At 46.6% G+C, this 19804-nt stretch overlaps 1 protein-coding gene across 3 annotated transcripts in view; it reads left to right on the top strand.

Moving 5' to 3' along the window:
• PCDH15 (protocadherin related 15) overlaps positions 1 to 19804 on the top strand; it is a 638687-nt gene that overhangs the window by 239146 nt on the left and 379737 nt on the right. For all 3 annotated transcript variants that reach the window (XM_058421490.1, XM_040070932.2, XM_058421489.1), the window contains exon 4: positions 14659 to 14706. The gene's annotated coding sequence lies outside the window, so the exon portion shown is untranslated. The remainder of the gene's footprint in view (positions 1 to 14658; positions 14707 to 19804) is intronic.

The following is a 19804-nucleotide window of genomic DNA, read 5'->3' as shown; positions in this document are numbered from 1 at the left end:
TCTGGTGATGTTAAATACCATTTAGGGATTGTTTAGCCCCTCCAAGGGCCTGAGGGACATTAGGAGAAAGAAATGTGATGCCGGATGTGCTGTACTTTCGTTAGTTATGTGAAATTTAAGAGATTAAGCAGAGAAAAGACTTTGTCTCAGCAGGAGGTGCTCCCAAAGGGTGGGATAACAGATAATCCCCTCACACTGAAGCTGTATATCCCAGCTACAACAGCAATCAAAGCAAAGCCAGGACAGCCTGCAAAAATCTGCCTGAAAGGCTCTCCGGGTGCTACAGAGGCACTTTGAAAGTTAATAGAACAAGATCAGTTCCCTCTTTATCTAAACACTGCGTGCTGGATGTTGGGGCTCCTCTGATGCTGCCAGGAGCTCTGTCCCGGGTGGAAGTCTCTGAGATGTCACCTTCTTCAGCAGCTGTGTTTAAACCCAAACGGATAAATAAAACCCCTCTTTGGATGGGGTTGGTGTGTTTGAGGAGTATGAGGGGGTTTTTAATTCTTATTTAATTTTTTGCCAGTAGCAGAATTATTTTATTTTTAGCCAGATGGCAGGTCCGATGGATATTTTGCAGGCACAGTCATCTGCTGACCTGCTGGAAATGGGGAGAAGAGGGAAAATACAAGTGAATTCCATTTGGAAGTTACAAAAGAGGGTGCTAGTCTGAACTGCCCTTTGGCCACTGTCATCAGGCAATCAGAGCACAAATGTCTGTGAGGGTTTCAAGTTTTAGCCTTTCCCTTGGGGCTCCCTGAGAGAGCCCCTGCCTGGGGCTGCAGCTCCATGAAAGCTGCCACTCACTGGAGCCTGGCACTGCTGGGCATGAGGGTGAGGCAGCATTTCCCATCGCATCCCTTCCCTTAGCCAGGGAAGGAAGCTCCAGGCCAGGGGCTGTGGCAGCAGCGATGACTTTGGAGCCGGCAGAGCCATTTCCACGCTCACAGGGGCATTTCCCAGACTCTTCCCTCTTTTTCTTTGGTGTAAGGATGCCTTAGGGCTGTTTGGATCTGGTTTTCTGGGATTTCTCCTTGAAACAAAGCCCTGCTTTCCCTGCCTCGCCAGAGCCTCCTGTTGTGTGCATCGGGGTGTGTGGGTGGCTGTGCTCCTGTGATAGCTCTGAGTACTTCAGCACAACGATGCAATTTCAGAAAGGAAAGATTAGGGAAAGATTTTCCCTTGCCTTTCAGTTGTGAGGGCTCCTCCTGACAGCCAGGAGCCCTTCCAGACATTACCCTGTTATCTTCCTTGAGCTGTGACTTTTATTTTTCCGGTGATATGCAGCCGTGACATGATGAAATGCAGAACCATCATCAGGCTTTTTCAGAGACAGATCTTTGAAGCTCAAAACACTTGCAAGCTCATTTTTAAGATTTGCCTTCACCAGTGAATTGTCACAGCAAAAAAAAAGACTAATTTTGTACTAAAAAAGAGACAGTAGAGGTACAGTTTTATGGGAGTACTGCTGTACACCCCAAATTGAAATAGCTGTTGGTGATGATGGCAAGTCCTGAAATGTTCCTGAATGATTGCCATGATGGAGATGAGTGATCCAGCACTGGGTGGCCACATATGAGGGTAGTGTCAGGTTATTCTTTGGAAACCACCTCCTGTGTGGTGCCTTCCTCCCCAGCCTCTGCTGTGCTCTTCGTATGTCACGTATTTCTCCTCACTCCCTTCTTGGATTTCCCTGTCTCTCTTTTCCTCTCCCAGCCTTTAAAGTGCTTTGTTTAGGACTTTCGAGGCCATGCTGAGAAAGGTGTGGAAGCACTTTGCACCCACTTCACAGAGCTGTGTGATTTGGGCACAGCACAAGATGGAGAGTTCGGGGGGGGGCTCATCAAATCAAACCTTTATAACTGTGGAATATAAAAGGAATATCAGAAAAGTAACAGAAGAAAAAAAAAAAATCTCTTAATGCCCAGGCTATATTCGCATTGTAACCTTTGCTATATAACCACCAGGAAAGCACTGAAACACTTCACAACTACCAAGTGAGGACAACGATGCAAGCGTAGAATTACAGGATCCCAGACTGGTCTGGGTTGTGAGGGACTTTAAAGCTCGTGCCATTCCATGGGCAGGGACATCTGCTGCTAGGCCAGGTTGTTCCAAGCCTCATCCATCCTGGCCTTGGACACTGCCAGGGATGTGGAGGTGTTGTAGCATTGTTCTGTGCAATGAATATGGATGAGAGGACAGCAGTAGCAGTGCTGAGTCTTGGCTGAGCTTTACCTGCTGTAGAAATAAAGTTCCCGGGGAGAGGAAAGATGTGCTTGTAGCAGCCTCACTATTAGTTAAAGTATCAAACCAGTTTGTGGGCAGTGAGCTTTCAGAATGAGCAATTAAAGGGTTTGCTTTGATGCTGAGGGTTTGTAATGGTGGGTCTGTGCTTGAAGATGTCTGTGAGGTCACAGCTGAGCTCCCAAATCCATGTGTTTGTGTTCCCTGGGCACATGAAGCTGCTTGGGGGAGCTTTATTTGAAGAACTTGTTTTTCTCACTGGGGTGTGTTTGCCTGGGTCATGTGAGGAGCTTTTTTCCACTCTGCTGAGTGTCACGAGGGGGGTCTCTCAGATCCCATTCTGCTGCCTTTGCTGTTCTGCAGCACTTGGCATTCCCCGTCCTCCTCCTGTGCTTCACAGGCAGTGGAACCCAGCCCAGAGCCCAGCTGTGTTCCTTCCTCTCCACCAGCAGCCACAAGGCTCCCTCGGTGACACCTTCCAGTTCCCCAGCAGAGGCATTTTACCCTGGCATGTAGGACACCAGCCAGGAAAATAAAGGTTGCTTTTAAGGCCATGAATAGAGATTTGCCCCGAAAAAGCACACATGAAGCTTTCTTTCCTTCAGGACAACCCCAGTGCACTGTGGTGCCAACTTGATATAATTACATGCCTTGGTGTCCTTGGTGTCCTCCGTGCCCCCTCACAGAATTATTTAGGCTGGAAAATCCCTCCCAGCCCATGGAGTCCCAGCTGTGCCCCATGCCCACCTTGTCCCCAGCCCAGAGCACTCAGTGCCACCTCCAGCCCTTCCTCGGACACCTCCAGCCATGGGCACTGCAAACCTCCCTGGGCAGCCCCTGCCAAGGCCTGAGCACCCTTTCCATGGAGAAATTCCTGCCCATGTCCAACCTGAGCCTCCCCTGGCCCAGCCTGAGGCCGTTTCCCCTTGTCCTGTCCCTGTTCCCTGGCAGCAGAGCCCGACCCCCCCTGGCTGTCCCCTCCTGTCAGGGGGTTGTGCAGAGCCACAAGGTTCCCCCTGAGCCTCCTTTTCTCCAGGCTCAGCCCCTTTCTCAGCTCTAAACCAGAATGCTTATTGCTTTTGAACCACAACTTCATTAATTGCTCATTCTACAGAAAACACTATAAACCCAAAAACAGTAGGTTTAAGAGGAGGAAGAGTCCTGGGGAAAAAAAAGTCAGCTCTGTAAAGCCTTAAGTGTAAAGTTCACTCAAACTGGTGACGTGAGAGGTTGCAGCTTAGAGGCCTCCAGTTAAAGCCAGTCTCAACCTTGGTTTTGGTGAGTGATCAACAGCAAAAAAGGCTCTGAAAAGGCTTTTGCTTTTGAGAATTTGTTTGTTGATTCTCTTAAGGCATCACTGCAGTAAAGCCCTGGGAACTGCACAAGCACATAGCAAGTAAAGGGACAAATTGTACAGAGATGCTTCCATTCAGGCATAAAACTTTATCTCTGCAAACACCTGGTGGAGAGGGAAAAATCTGCAATGAGAATCAGCACCTAGGTATCACCCTCTCACCTCTTAAATGTGGGACATGCTTCTGAGAAGTCTTATCAGCTCAGGCACCTCAAAATCCTTCTATGAGCCTTTAGAGCTCAACAGTTCTCTTTCCTCCAAAAACTGTGGCACTTGTGCACCCTCTCTCAGTCTGCCAGAACACACACTCATCCATTTATCATAAAACAATCAGAGTCAGATGAAGCAACCTTTGAGGCTTTGGAGTGTTTAGTAAAGTAATTATCTTAAGGCATTTTTGAAGTTCACTTTTCCTCCCAGGGAAGTGTAAAATGCATGGCACTGCTTTTCCAAAGGATGAACTGTTGCATAGTATAGTTTATAAATATTTTATTAAATGCTTCCCATCAGCACGAGGAACATTGGAAATATTACCGGAGTTTCTTCACTAATTTCAGGAGATGATGCAAGGGTCCAAAGAGAAATAGATAAAGCTGGAAAAATAATTAAGAGATGATTGTTATTCAAGTCACCAGACTCAAGAAGTTCCCCCTGAGGCATCTTCAGAAGTGGCCAGAACAGTCTGAACTGTTACCTGTGACCTACCCAGATGACTGACAAGGGAAATTCTATTGCATAAATCACTGGCTTAGTAGATTTGTACTTTTTTCCCAATTCAGTTGTTCTTCTAAAAATTCAGAAGTGAACATCAGAATTATAATGTGGAATAAGTCTCCAGAAACGTAGTGATGGCTGAGTGTGAGCTCACTGTCCTCCATGCCTGCTGCCACACCGGGAGGTGTTTTCAAGCCTGTCCCGAGCTCGTGACAAACATTAAGCCATAATTGTCATGTTTAATTTTTATTTTTCTTCATAGAATTGTGCAAGATCATAGATTAGAACCAGGAAGTCGCAGACAGAATGGTTTCAGAAAGGTCTGGAGGCATTCCAACAAGGACAGACTCACGATTCTAAATGATGTTGACACAGGAAGAAATGATCTGAAATAATTAAGATTTATTTTAGTCACCATGAGTGTTTGGCAGTGTTAAAGAGGGAAGAAATGGCTGTGCATAACCAACAGGTCTGAAATTGGCCTCAGGAGGGGTCACTGGGTGAGTGGCACTGTGCAAGGAGTCTTGGGGTGGATTTGGGGTGCCCAGCCTGAGAGGTGCAAGTGAGGCCTGGGACTGGTGGACAGGCAGAAGCTCCTAAGAGGGGGAAAAGAGTTTATGGGCAATTTGTGAATTCTTTCTCCTAACACAGGGAGTAGGGTTGGCACATTTGCAATGAAATTATCCTGGAACAGATTTCAAGCGAGCCAATGGATTGTGTCCCATGGCACGGGCAGTGCTCAGGGCTTACTGCCCTGGAGCGTGAGGAGATGGGGAGACCTTGGAGCTCTTCCAGTGCCTAAAGGGGCTCCCAGAGAGCTTGGGACAAGGGATGGAGGAACAGGACGAGGAGGAATGGCTTTAAGATGAAAGAAGTAGGTTTAGATTTGATCTTGGGAAGGAATTGTTCCCTGGGAGCGTGGGCAGGCCCTGGCACAGGGTGCCCAGAGCAGCTGTGGCTGCCCCTGGATCCCTGGCAGTGTCCAAGGCCAGGTTGAACATAGGGGCTTGGAGCATCCTGGCACAGTGAAAGGTGTCCCTGCCCATGGCAGGGGTGGCACTGGATGGGTTTTGAGGTCCCTTCCAACACAAACCACTCTGGGATTCTGTGGGAAAAGCTTAGGTAGGTTCAAGATAGAGTTTGGCAGCTCCATGCAGGGAAAACTTTCCCATGATCTCAGCAAACCAAGGCAGGACCTCAGGCTCTGGCAGAAGATTTTGGATGCTCTCAGGACCAGCTCCTTGGCTGGGGAGGTTCCCCTGGAGCTGAGGGTGCTGATCTCCTGCTCCAGCATCGCTTCCCAAACCAGGCTGCTGCAGCACCAAATTTCTGTGACTGCAACTTTTGAGACAGTTCTGAGCCTTGTGCTGATCTGTAGAAAACACTGAAATTAGGATCAGTTTTTCTCTGTAGTTAAGGTAAAAAAGAATCTCTGTAAAATTAATTTTAGGCTGCTTGCCATGAAAATAATTTCACGACTTGCTTTTATCGTGCAATAAATTACGCACAAAAGAGGATAACAGATTAATTTAACCAATTTAACTTAATCCTAAATAGTGTGTTGTTTTATTAAGCAGTGCTGTGGTGTAATTAAGAGCTGTAACTGATTAAACACCTTGTAAAGACAGGGCTGTTAATTAATACTAAATTACAATAAAATTAACAAAGTAACATAAACAAGCCATGTAAATGTTTTTAAATGACAGGGATAATTCATCAGCTAAAGGCTGCTTATGTGAACCATTTCCTAAAGAGTTTGCTCCAATTAATATGCATATAATAATTGCAAAAATGGAAATGGGGCAAGAAGAGCTTTCCTTAAAATTTCTCAATTCAAATTATTCCTTTGATAAGAAACATGGGTGTTTTTCAAGGTGGATATTCTCTAATAACATTGACGAAAACGCTTTGAACCCCAACTTATGGTATGCAGGGAAGAATCTAAAATTAAACCTCAATGACCACCTCTGCATCTGACACTTGTTTGTCTCACTGGAATATGAATCTGAACAACTCCTGCTTTGCGAAGCTTTAATGTGAGTATTATGTATTAATGCTACGGCTCCAATTCAGATCTCATTTGCAGGAATGTCAGGAAATGGCTGAAATTTCTTTGCATACTTAAAAGGTTTTCTGGATTGGCTGGTTCACAAGGGCTGGAAATCCCACAGGTCCCCTTTGTCGTTGTGAATTAAGTAGAGAAACACAAAATCTGAGATCTCAAAGTGCAGGCCCACAGGGACCTGTGGCTGCAGGAGACACGGAAATAGTCCAAACTTTTCCAGACTTGGGATCAAATCTAATTAAGACCAACTAAGTTAAAGCAGGTTTTAGCAGCATGTAAGAACCCCCAGCAGCAAGACTGCCAAGGTGTAAAATACCACCCAGGTTGTGGGATTTCATTCTGTGTGACACAATGTACAAACTCCTCAAAATATCTCCTGGTTTTAATGGAATTTTGGAACTTAGTAAAAAATGAAAATTGACTTTTTCTATTATCTCACAACCAGAAGCCCTAGAAATAGACCGTGGTTTTTCCTCAGGAAGTTATTCAAATTTAAAGACTAAAATTATTATGCTTGTATCATGCTGTTGAATAATGCTGCCAGTGCTGAAATTATGCAAAATAGACCTGGTGTGGGCGCAAATTGAAGCAGCTGACAGAGGACTGTGCGCACACAGCTCTGCAGCAGCCGCAGGGAGGAGCCCCCCCAGGCCGTGTGGACAATGTGCTCAGGGCCGGGCAGCGCCCAGGGAAGAAGCTGTGCCTCCCGTGCCGGGGCAATCGCTGGGCTCAGGCCCTGCCCGTGGCTGCGGTGCCATTGCCGGGCCCCCGCGGCAGAGCCTGGGCCCTGCTGGGAGCCCTCCCTGCGCACAGGGACACCCAGGGCTCAGGGCCCCTCTCGCCTGGGGCTCCTCTCCAGGCTGAACAGCCCCAGCTCCCTCAGCCTTTCCCGGGCACCCGCATGCTCCGGGCCCTTCCTCGGCTGCGCAGCCTCCGCTGGCCCCGCTCCAGGAGCTCCCTGGCCCCGCTGTGCTGAGGAGCCCGAGCTGGACACAGCGCTCCAGAGGTGCCTCCGGGGCTGGCCACAGGGGCACCATCGCTCCCTGCCCTGCTGCCAGTGCTCCTCCTGCTGCCCCCAGCGTCCCCTTGGCCTCCTTGGCCCCAGGACACTCTGCTGCCCCAGGGACAGCTCGGTGTCCCCCAGGACCCCCAGGACACTCTGCTGCCCCAGGGACAGCTCGGTGTCCCCCAGGACCCCCAGGACACTCTGCTGCCCCAGGGACAGCTCGGTGTCCCCCAGGACACTCTGCTGCCCCAGGGACAGCTCGGTGTCCCCCAGGACACTCTGCTGCCCCAGGGACAGCTCGGTGTCCCCCAGGACACTCATGTCATGATCCCCCACAGAGCTGCTCCCGCAGGTCCCTGTTCTGCTGGTTCCTGAAACTGTTCCCACACACAGCCGTTGATGAGCAATTTAAACAATCCTGGGCCCACTAGTACTGAGCCCTGGTGACACCACCAGTGACAGCCCTGCATGTAATTTAAGGTACAGCTCTGGGAAGACTTGTGGGAATTCATACCCGTAAAGTCACTTCTTGTGCTTGATCTGTAACAGGATTGGTCTTGTAGGTATCCCCTTGCTTTCAGCTGCCAAAGTTCTTGCAGATGCATTTGTTCTCTTGAGCATTAAAGACCATGAGTTTCTGATTTTGTCTTTGGTTTTGTCTTTAGTTTTGTTTATCAGTGGATAGAGGGCTGATGGAGGAAAAATAGCTGGGAATGCCAGTGTTTGGAGACATAAATCTATACATTGCTGAAGTTTTCCTTGAATAGCTCTGTGTAAATGGGAAAAATATTAACCAAGCCAAACACAGCTTAAAATGGGCTTACATAAATATTACACAGAAAATATTACACAGACAGGGGGATAAAATACTGTGGGAGCCTTTACACTTCAATATGCTGTTCAGACATTCCTGAGCCTTGTTAAGCTGGAGAGTAGGAGGGAGATTTCAGGAGGACAGGGATGAGTATGAAAAATGTGGAAGAGCCTCCCTTTGTTTAAAAAGCACCGTGTAATTACATTGTGCAAGTTCATGTCAGTCCTATTTAAAAACTCCTTCTGAGCTGTGGGAACACCCAGAGTGTAAATGAGGGATACATCCACACTCTGGTTGAGCCCAGGTTGTGGCTGAAACCACAACGTGGTGTTTATGGTCCAGGAGCAGCTGCAGCTCCATATTTGCACAGATGGAACCCAAATCCTTTCCTGTCCTGTGTGGGTTTTGCATTTGGTGCCTCTCGCTGTCAGTTTGTAACTGCAGGAATGTAGATCTGATTGAACCCCGCATCTAGTACAGACCTAAATTCCTCTGAGGACTGAGGTTTGAAATGCACATCTGGGGGTAGGTACTCCATCTTTCCAGAGTGGAGGAGCTGCTCCCAGTTTCTCCCTGTCTGTGCTGAGAAGGAGAACGTGCAGCTCTCCACCGCTGTCCCTGCATTCCCACCTCCCCAAACCCCACAGCCGTGGAGCTTGCGGGGCTTCTTGCAAAATGAACCCTTCCCTTTCACTCATTTGGCTGTGATGGAAGCAGGTTCTAGAGCACCCCGTGATCCGTGCTCCCAGCAGGGCTGGGGGAGTGGGAGCAGTTGGACGTGGGCAGGGACACTCATGGGCACTGCCAGCTCGGCACTTGGCAGAGCTGGAGCTGCTGAGGACAGATCCATGAGTTCTGCCTATCCCTGGGTTTCTCTCCAGCTTCCTGATGAGTAAGAGCATTTCAGAGCAAAGGGCTGGCTGCTTTTAGGAAGAAGTTAGGATTAAGAGAGCTAAAGCCATTGCAGCCTGAATTAAGCAGAGAAAAGGTATTTTTTACATTTCTCCTCATGTCAAACCATTGGGGTACTCCCTGTCGGAGGACCCATTTATTTTGTGCTTTAAGACATCTTCCAAAAGGAATATGATGGGAAGGAGCGAGGCAGTGCCCCACGTGTGCTACCTGCACACCACATTCCAAAGACAAGAGTGTTCATCTGGAGATGAGAAGGCTCCAGGGACAACTCAGAGCCCCTTCCAGTGCTTAAAGGGCGTCCCAGAGAGCTGGAGAGGGCCTTGGGACAAGGGATGGATAGACAGGACACAGGGACACAGGGAATGGCTTCCCACTGCCAGAGGGCAGGGATGGATGGGATTTTGGGAAGATTGTTCCCTGGGAGGGTGGGCAGGCCCTGACACAGGGTGCCCAGAGCAGCTGTGGCTGCCTCTGGATCCCTGGAAGTGTCCAAGGGCAGGTTGGGGTGGGACTGGATGGTCTTTAAGGTCCCTTCCAACCCAAACCATTCTGTGGTTCTACAAATCAGTTCAAACCCTCACTTTTTAGAATTCTCAGCTTCTGGCCAGGCTGTCACACTCAACATCTCACAGCAGAGAATCCTTGTCATCTGTTGGGTGGGTTATGAACCTCCCACACATCAAGTTTTCAAAAATCTGGAAAGTTCATTGCTTTATTGAATTCCACTTTTTGCTCTGATTTATCAGAATGCTGTGTTGGACTCTGAGGTTCTACCTTGAGCAGCTTGAAATGTCTAAAACCAAATATTTTCCAAGGCACTGTAGAAATTCAAGCAACCTGCCTTTAGGAAAAGATCCCTAAGTCTTTTTAAAACTACTTTGGAGGTTTTTACCATAAGCAGTAAATTCTTTAAATACACTTCAGATGCAGTTGTGAGTTTGTGTGGCAAAGAGCACAGAAAAGAGAACTCAAGATTTTCATTTTGGATTTCAATCGCTGCTCCTGTGTGCAGCCAAGCAAGTTCCACCAGCTGGGTGAGACCAGCATTTCCATGCAGTAGAAACAGAGGCAGACATAAATATACATGAAATGTATTCAGAAAACACGAAATAATGCTAAAACAAATCTTACTTTGACTCAAGCTTACTTCCCGTTGCCAAGAAAAACATGACTGGGTTGATTTTCCAAAAGAAAAAGTTGGCAGTAAATCAGATTTTCATGGCTCCAATTTGACAAGAAAACTTTTAATAAAAATGCCAGGGTAGTACTCTCTACTTATTTGTAGTATTTGATGGAGACTTTTTGGAAGATGGTTGTTTTCCAGGAGATTCTAGGAACAAAACCTGTACCTTTTTTACCAGTAAATGAGTGAGTATTTGTAACTCAAACCTGGAGCAGATGAGTTGTATTAGCTCTAGAGGATATAGCTGCATTTGTATTTTTTCTGCTGAAAACTTTTAACACACTTTTCAGGCAAAATCAAACCCTGTTTTTTGCTGCAGACGAGGAAGAAAAATGTTGAAAGTGAAGGAATTCTGCTGCCCCCACCCCAACCCATTTTGTTTCATGAAAGTGCCATGCAAGCAGCAAAAAAAAGGGAGTGATTTGTCTTCATAGAAAGCAGATTCTGTGAAAATTTCAAGGCCTGATCAATATTCTTTAATTTCTTGAGTTAGGGATAAAAATTTCTAAATTTTTGCATCAAAATGCCAGCTCAGCCACTGAGAGAAGTACAGAGATGGAGTTGGCTGGGGGGTGCTATAGGAAAATGTACACACTGCAAGCATCATTGCAGGTAACACTGGCTTAATTAAAATAAAGAGGGTAATTTTCAAAGCTGCAGGAGAGATTTAGGAGTCTTGCTTCATGAGAAATGTGAATTTGCTTTCCTTAGCTGAGATAATACTGGTCCTCATGCTGGTTTTTAACATTTCTGAGTGCTTACATGAGTTACTTCATTGGGTGGAGAAGAGGCTGAGTAAAAATCTCAAGCTGGGGGAAAACTTCAGGTAGAAACAAATAGGGCAGGGCCAAGAAATTAACAAAGGTGATCTTTTTCTAAATTCCCAACTAATGGTACCTGTGAAGGTCAGGAGGGTTCAGGAAGGATCAGACTGGGAGGGAGCTTCAAGGGCCTCTTTGGAGAGCTGTAACCACCAAAACCCCGGAGCCCTGACTTTAAACCTAAACCTTATCACCACCTCTTACCCCACTCGCATAATCCAATTCCTAACCCCACTATTTTGATCAGAGAATCGTGGAATGGTTGAGGTTGGAAGGGACATCAAAACTCATCCAGTTCCATGTCCAGGGACACCTTCCACTGTCCCAGGCTGCTCCAAGCCCCAATGTCCAGCCTGGCCTTGGACACTGCCAGGGATCCAGGGGCAGCCACAGCTGCTCTGGGCACCCTGTGCCAGGGCCTGCCCACCCTCCCAGGGAACAATTCCTGCCCAATCTCCCATCCATCCCTGCCCTCTGGCAGTGGGGAGTCATTCCCTGTGTCCTGTCCCTCTATCCCTTGTCCCCAGACCTTCTCCAGCTCTCCTGGAGCCCCTTTAGGCCCTGGAATGGAGTTAGAGGTCTCTTTGGAGCCTTCTCTTCTCAAGATGAACACCTCCAGATCTCCCAGCCTTTCCATCCCTTTAATCATCTTCATTGCCCTTTAGAAGGAGAAGGCTACCCTCAAAAATAAGAATCTTAGGAATGCACCAAAATAATGCTTCAGATTTAATGGTGGGAGTTGCTTTTTCAGGCAGTCACCAATTGTAGAAATTAGGTTGTTGTTTGACTTCAGCCTGGAATATGCAGATAGTGAGCACAATATCGCACAATGATTCTAATGCCATTGGTGCTTTTTCTTTTCTATTGAATTTTGGGTCAATTCCGTGTGGTTTTGTGCATGTGAATGAGAAAACTAACGCAGATTTTGTGTCCAGTGGGCACCAAATGCTCTGCTCCCACTGACAGGGGTGTGAGAGTCTAAGGGGATGACTGATCCTTCCCAGGGGGAGTGTAAAATCCAGAGTGAACCCCAAAATTATAGGCAGTGTGGATGAAATGGGTCCAGCAGCTCTTGTTTTCACCTACTTCTCTCACTCCGAAGCCCAGGCTGATGGAACAGCCACAGCCCGTGGTTCTGTCGTTACCTTCCAGGGAAGCTCAGAATTGAAGACTCTGGCTCTATTTACAGCATTAAAATACAAACCAATTCCCATACCAACAGCCTTTTTTTTCTTTTTTCTCCTGCAAAACAATCTCCAGAACTCCAAGCCCTTGCTGATTAGAGGAGAAGTGTTCTGCAGTGTGTGAACAACACACAGCATGATGCATCTTCATTACCAAAATTCACAATGACGATCATTTATCATAAAAGCTGCTGACAGTGGGCATTAATCTCTGAGTAAAGCAAGGAGGAAACTGTTCTCACAGTAGTGGAATTCATTTAGTCCCTCTCATCCATGCCTGAGGGACTGGGAATTCTCTGGGCAAAGCAATTGCAGCCCTAGCACTGTGGATTTTTGGGGGTGGAAAGAGGAAGTATTTTGCTGGGATGTGAAATCCAGAGGTGACCACACTGCTGGCAGAATGTCCCTGTGTCTCACACAGCCCATAGCAGCTTCCCTCCCATCGTCAATTTTGGAAGGAACCTTAAAGACCTCCCCTCCCTACCTCTGCCATGTCAGGGACACCTTCCACTGTCCCAGGCTGCTCCAAGCCCCAAAGTCCAACCTGGCCATGGACACTGCCAGGGATCCAGGGGCAGCCACAGCTGCTCTGGGCACCCTGTGCCAGGGCCTGCCCACCCTCACAGGGAACAATTCCTTCCCAATATCCCATCCAGCCCTGCCCTCTGGCAGTGGGAAGCCATTCCCTGTGTCCTGTCCCTCCATCCCTTGTCCCCAGTCTCTTTCCAGCTCTCCTGGAGCCCCTTCAGGCCCTGGAGTGGAGTTAGAGGTCTCTCTGGAGCCTTCTCTTCTCCAGGTCTGCTTAAAGCAGGGAATAGGAATTCTTTCAGGTGTAAGTTTCAGCAAAATATTTCTATGTTGGAAACATTCATTTTTCTTTCATAAACTATATTAGAACTGTTGGATGTCTTCAGAAATACACACAAATGTCTGCTGTAATGGACTGCGTGTTGTCTATGCCTTATTTTTGTGTGGTTGTACTTCTTCTTTATATACATATATATATGTGTGTGTGTGTATATATATATGTATGAGATAAATGATTTGGTCAAGCAGACCTGGGAAGAGTGATGCACTCCCACACACATCTGGTGTCTTGTTAATGAAGCTTTGCCCATTTGTACTCAGTTAAATTCTGAAGGCTATGAAAATACCATGTTGTTTCCCCTTATGGAATGTTTTCTTGGAAGTCAACACAACATGCATGCATTTCCCCAAACTTCCATCAGCCTTCAAAGCTTGGAGTTATCTCCTAAACCTCAGTGCCCAATGCAGTGTGGATTTATTCCACCTCAGAACAAGGCAGCAGTTTGGGTTATTGCAAAGATAACTATGTGTGCCTAAAATTCCCTGTTTCTGCTTGGAGAGCATGGCAAGCTGGCTAATTCCAATGGAATATGGATTCTATGCTGACCACCCTGGAGAAGAGAAGGCTCCAGGGAGAGCTCAGAGCCCCTTCCAGGGCCTAAAGGGGCTCCAGGAGAGCTGGAGAGAGACTGGGGACAAGGGATGGAGGGACAGGACACAGGGAATGGCTTCCCACTGCCAGAGGGCAGGGCTGGATGGGATACTGGGAAGGGATTGGATGTGTTTGTAAGAACCTGGATTTTCCCAAAAGCGAAAGATGAAATGAGACCAGCACCTGAGCAATTTGATGTTCAAGCCCCCAGTAACAAGTTTCAAGGTGCGTCACACTATCCTGGGTCTCTCCCTCCCCCTTTGGACCCCTGGGGTCTCTGTCCTGTGTTTCCCTTTGGTGCTGGGAGAAAGGTCAAACTTCCAACCCAGTCCATGCCTGGAGGCCCAAATTCCTCCTGAATTCCTCCATGGAGCCGTCTTAGTTGGATAAACACTGGAGAAGCAGCCCCAAAATACCCCTGCACCCCCCACTTGTGTTCTCCATCCCTGGGATAACTCCCACAGCAAAAAAGAGCTGGAAAGAGCCAGTGTGAATTTTTCCTGTTCAATATTTCATCTTGGAGAAGGCTGGGGAATATATTTGAGTCGCAGCAAATTACAGATAAGTGCCTGATGTGTTTTAGGGTGGGCATTTTAGAAGGATAAAACTTGTTATGAATTTCTCCCCAGTTTCCAAGTTGACAGCCTTCATGAAAATATGTAAACTACATTAATGAAAACCTCAGGCATTGCTTTCTTGTTATTTTTTCTTATTTGAACCTGTCTTTATCAGGAATAAAGCAGCAGATATTGAAAGCTGTGTATTCTGCTCTTCTCTGGTTTTTTTGGGAAGTGAAAACTATTTAAATAAAGGAAAATGTGTGAGATCAGTTGCTCTTCTTAATCAGTAATTAAGATATGAACAATATCATTAATCTTCTATTTTACATTTTGCAGGTGATCAACATATAATCTCCACAGCTATGGCTGAGAAGTGCAGTTAAGGTACTGTGATAATTCCCTTTTAATATGGGCATGTTTGTGATGGAAACCATTCCCAAAATTCTCTCTTGAACAGTTTGTAAAAACCTGTTTTCCTTGACGCTGAGTTCACTTCTGATAGTTTTCATTTGTTGATTTGTCCACTGCACTTCCTGAAAATGTTACTTTTTTTCCTTGTATTCCTTAACTTTTGGTTTCCTGGTGTTAAATTCAGTAATGTTTTAGGGTGTTTCTACAGACATACAATGAGAACATTTCTTCCTTGATGAAAGTCATGCCTTTGAAATTACTTACTCTGAAAATGTGGTGGGGAAAGGATGGAAAACGTGTCTCTCTGGAATGCTGGCTGCTGCACACACTGTGGCACTGAGAATTTGTTGATTGGAATCACAAGATTGAAAGAGGCTTGGTTTTGTTGGGAATGCACATCTCATGACCGGGATTATCTCCCTTCAAGCTGTGTTTGAATTCTGGCTGGGATTTTGAGCACAGGATGGCAGGAGGGGAGGAGCAGGACGAGGAAATGTGGCAGGTTCTTTTTTTCTGGGCACCGAACTTGGGTGCCAACATAAACTGCAATGGAAAAAAAAAAAGTAATTTCTTTCCTAGGAAAAATTCAGATAAAGATTCAAAACTTGAATGATATGAAACAGTTGTTCTGGAATGGCAGGAACTAATTCTTGCCAAAGAAATTGTCAGGGCAGGATTTCCATTCCCCTTTTACATCCATATCAGTTTAATGTTGCTGTCATGGGAAGAAGCTGGAAAATCATCCTGCAATTCCAATTCTCCTTTCAGTTGGGATTTTTGTTTCTGAGTCTGTGTGAGTAGTTTGACTAAAGCATAGCAAAGCTCTTGGTTTTGTTAGTGACTTTCTTTGGAGAATGTGAATCCATCACATTTTTGATTGTTCTCTGTGCTCCCTAGCAAAAACCTTTAAAATTTATTTCCATCTGGGAATATAATGCATTCTGATGTGAGAATACTGGGCAGGAAGAGATCCTGGAAAGCCCATGCAGCTCAGATGATTTCTTAGGTCAGGTTTGGAACAAAGAGTAATCCAGAAGGTCCTGAGTGGAAAGTGGGATAAAAGGGAAAATTCTGCACAGCAGGTGATTTTATCTGAGTACCAGGCTGGTTCTTTTTGCTGAGCCAGTGAACATCTCACACTACAGAGATGCAGGGGGCTTAAGCTCTCTGGATTTATAGGCAGCATTTATTCAGTGCCGTTCCCAGAGGAAATTATTATTGAAAGTGGAGATGGCGCAGATTAATACTGGAATTATAAGGAGCTGGCTAAGGCAGATAAGAAGCTTGGGAAAGAGGGGAGTGGGACAGGATGAGGTGAGCTCCAGGTGCAGGGAGGAATCAGAAGCATTCCTGAGGGACAGGCCTCATGAAGAGCCCTCCCTAATACTTCTTTAGTGACTTTGGCATAAGGTCTTTGATGCAGGTTTTGAAACTCCTGTAATGCTGTGAAGGACACAAAAATTACACAAAAGAATTTTGTTGACTTTGTGGATTAGTGGAACAAATGCAGCATAAAATTTAATAATCATAAGCCATTGTGTTAGGGGCCAAGAGCAGGGGGACTGCTGTAAACAAAACAAGAGTTTTAGCATATGGAAGTTCAACTTTTTTTTTTTTAGGGGAAGTGTTTGGTTGTAGCACGTAGCTGAAGCTTTCACAACTCCAGAATTTGCCAGGACACCTGTTCCTCCAAGAGCTGCGATTTACTGTAAATAGTTCAGAGCCTAGGTACGTTATAAAGTCAGAATAAATAAAATTTTAGATCTAAAATATCAAGTTCTGAACCTGATTCCATCAAGTGTGAATTGGAGCAGGTGTGAAGCCAACCTTGCCTGGGGAGTAGGAGGAAGGTGCCAGACTAGCAAGAAGCGGATTATTGTAGCAGCCTTGGAACTGATTTTCGTGGAACCAGCCCATCTGCCTCCTCCCCTCCAAGAGTCCCCAAACAAACCAAAAGATGGAACAAAGCCAGGATAGATCCCGGGCTCAAAGTGAGCAGTCCTGTTCCTCGAGGTCGGAAACTTCCTTTAGGGATGGGGAACTGCAGCAGCTCAGCCACTGGGACAGAGCTGGAGGCAGAGCCCTCCCAAAGGGAGCTCCAGAGGGAGTTCTTCTAGTCCCATGCCCCTGTCATGGGCAGGGACACCTTCCACTCTCCCAGGCTGCTCCAAGCCCCATCCGACCTGGCCCTGGACACTTTCAGGGGTGGGAAATCTTAGCACAACCCTACCTGCAGAGTAGCATCTCCAGACTGATACCAAGATGATAGTTAAAAGGAGCAAATGAACCCCCAAATGGGTTCTCATCAGTGAAACGGGAGTAGATCATCACAAGTGTGTCCAACCCTCAGAAATTTGGGATCAAAGCCAAAAGGATGAGAAAGAAAAGGAATGCTCTACAAATCAGTGAAAAATTTGGTCAAAGGAGAGGAAACAGAAGGTTGGAGTAACTGAGCAGTTTCCTGAGTGAGAGGATGACAGCAGCACGGTCTCCAAGGAATCTGCACAAACCTGTGACACTCCAACTGATAAATGAGCTGCGAAAGACACAGCGTGTGCTGCCGGTGCATCCTCCAGAGCACTGGAGCTGAGTGCTGACTCTGGAAAACTGCAGTAGGATTGAGGCAGAATTAACTGCTGGGCAAGGCAGTGGCAGGTGAAATCCTCCAGAGGAGGATGCAAAGGGAGGAAGACAAAAATTCTACCCATGGGTGATGAGTGCTGAGCCGGGCATTGCTACTCACCAGCCAAGAGCTGTAAAATACAAAAGATGCCTCTCCCAGAATCATCATCAAGGAATCATCCCAGAATGGCCTAGGTTGGAAAGCCCATCCCATTCCAACCCCCTGCCATTGGCTGGGACGCCTTCCACCATCCCAGGCTGCTCCAAGCCCTGCTCAGCCTGGCCTGGAACCCTTCCAGGGATCCAGGGGCAGCCACAGCTTCTCTGGGCAACCCATTCCATGTTAGCTTTAGTTCTGGTAGTTTTCTGAAAAACAGAAATCCTTTTCATTAAGGAGGTGAGTGAGCTGCAAGTCTTTGGGAAGTCAGCTGGAAGTTTAGGGAAATTGTCCCATGGGATGAATACCACTGCTCTTCCTTAGGGGATGCTTCTGTCAGAAAAGGATTTCTGGGTTTGATGGACTCCCCTGTGAAGGGGCTGTTTTTTAAGCCCCTTTTCCTGGGGCTTAAAATGGGAGGAGCAAGGAACCACTGGTGATGGAGCTCCTAAAAAATCCCACACTGCTGGAAGGGGTTTCAGGCTGTGTCTGGTGAGTAGACAAGTTTGTCCAGCTGTCCAAGGCTCGCTCACGTGTGTGTGCTTGGGTTGGTTGTCATCAGATGAAGGTTTATTTAAACTTGGAGAGTGGAGAGAAGGACGAGGCATGGCCTGGCGTGCCTCCCTCCCTCCTCCCTGGGACAGAACTGATTGGGATCCAATTTCTTTCCTAGCAAAACAGAGATGTTCAGTTTTTAACAGCACATTGAGGGTTCAGGTATCAGCAAGGGAATAGAAGCTGGTAATCCAGCTGGAAAGGCTGGTGGGCTAAAGTATGTCCTAAGTATGTTTAAACTGGACATCAGGAAAAAACCTGCTGAGCAGTGGAATTCCTGAAGGGCTTTCCAAACACAGCTGGGATGCAAACCCACATTTTTCAGGTAGGTAAGGGGTGAGATTTCTGAGTGCAGGCCCACCTGCTGTTCTCAGACACAGCTCCCAGGAGAGAGCTGGGCCCCAGTTTGTGGGTGCCCCCAAGCTTTGAAGAAAAAACCTGAGGGATCTGCCAGTTGTATTTGCTCTTATCCAGCAATGCCACTGTTGATTATTCCTCTGCCCTGGGACTCCACAAGTTGCCTCAGGAGTCCAGGAAGACCTTTTTGATTTGACAGTTGCTTGATTTCAGGGGTGTTTCCTTCCTCCATAACCAGAGATCTTAGGGATGTTTTCATGGGATGTATTCAGTGTCTGTCATACCCTCCCCTCACCTCCTCTGCTTTCCCCCTCATATTCTATAATTTTGGAGCCTTTCCAGCTCATCTCCTAGAGATCACAATGAGATAAAGGCTGCACTAGCAGTGGGAGCTCATGAACAAATGTCTCTCACTTATCCACAGCCTGCTGAGGCCTTCCTGCTTCTACATCAACATTCCCAGTGGAGGAATCCTTCTCCCAGGGGGCTGGATGGTGACACTTGGTTGCAGCAGGATGGATTTTTGTTCAGGACACTGAGGTTAGGTCTGTTAGGATCTAAAATATTTGGTGCCATATATAGTAGAGATGCTGGGGGTCTCCAAGTCCTATCCTAAAGTGCCGGTTTAAAGCATCATAATTATAGAAATAATCTGATGGAGAGTTCTGACTATTGTAAAATAGTTGGATGAAAGAATAAAAGAGGCAGATTAAAAGAATGGAACGAACAGGAGACCCTTAGTCATGCGAGCCAACACATTTTCATCAGCTTGGTTTCAATAATTTAACAAATTAAGCAGTGGAAAATATTTCCCTGCACTGAGGTCTTCCGTTGCAAACCCAGCATTGATATTTTTTGTTGGGAATCAAGAACTCATCAGGACTTGAAACTAATTTTTTCTTGCCGTTGTTGTTGTTGTTCTACAATGAAAGGAAACGGTAGCATTGTGGGGATTTAAAAAAACAAGCAGAAAATTATGTGTATGTAATAAGATGGAAAATGGTGTCACTGTTACATCTAACAGGGCCCATTAAGGACAGATGTTCCCAGAGAACAGATATCCATTAGAACACAATAGAAAGGGGGAGATTTTGAAAGAGAGCCAGAACCTACAGATGGAAACTTTTAATACATAAAAATCAACTTGTAAGTAGCTAGTATAAATAATGCAGAGGATGTGTAACATGCTCTGGATTGCTCAGAGCAGCAGACAGACAGTCCCTGCATTCCCAGCGGGTTGGAAGGGATGGAGCAGCCTGCAGCAGGATCAACTGAGAGGGAGCCAGAGCCTCTGGGACAAAAGGAATGTCACGACTCCAGGAAAGAGCAAAGACTTTGCAGAACTTGTTGTTTGAACAGTGATTTTTTCTCTCCCTGGTA

This window comes from Hirundo rustica, chromosome 8 (assembly GCF_015227805.2).
Source record: "Hirundo rustica isolate bHirRus1 chromosome 8, bHirRus1.pri.v3, whole genome shotgun sequence".
In the NCBI taxonomy this organism is placed as follows: Eukaryota; Metazoa; Chordata; class Aves; order Passeriformes; family Hirundinidae; genus Hirundo; species Hirundo rustica.
Note: the sequence above shows the minus strand (reverse complement) of the source record. Positions and strands in the feature narration are given on the sequence as shown.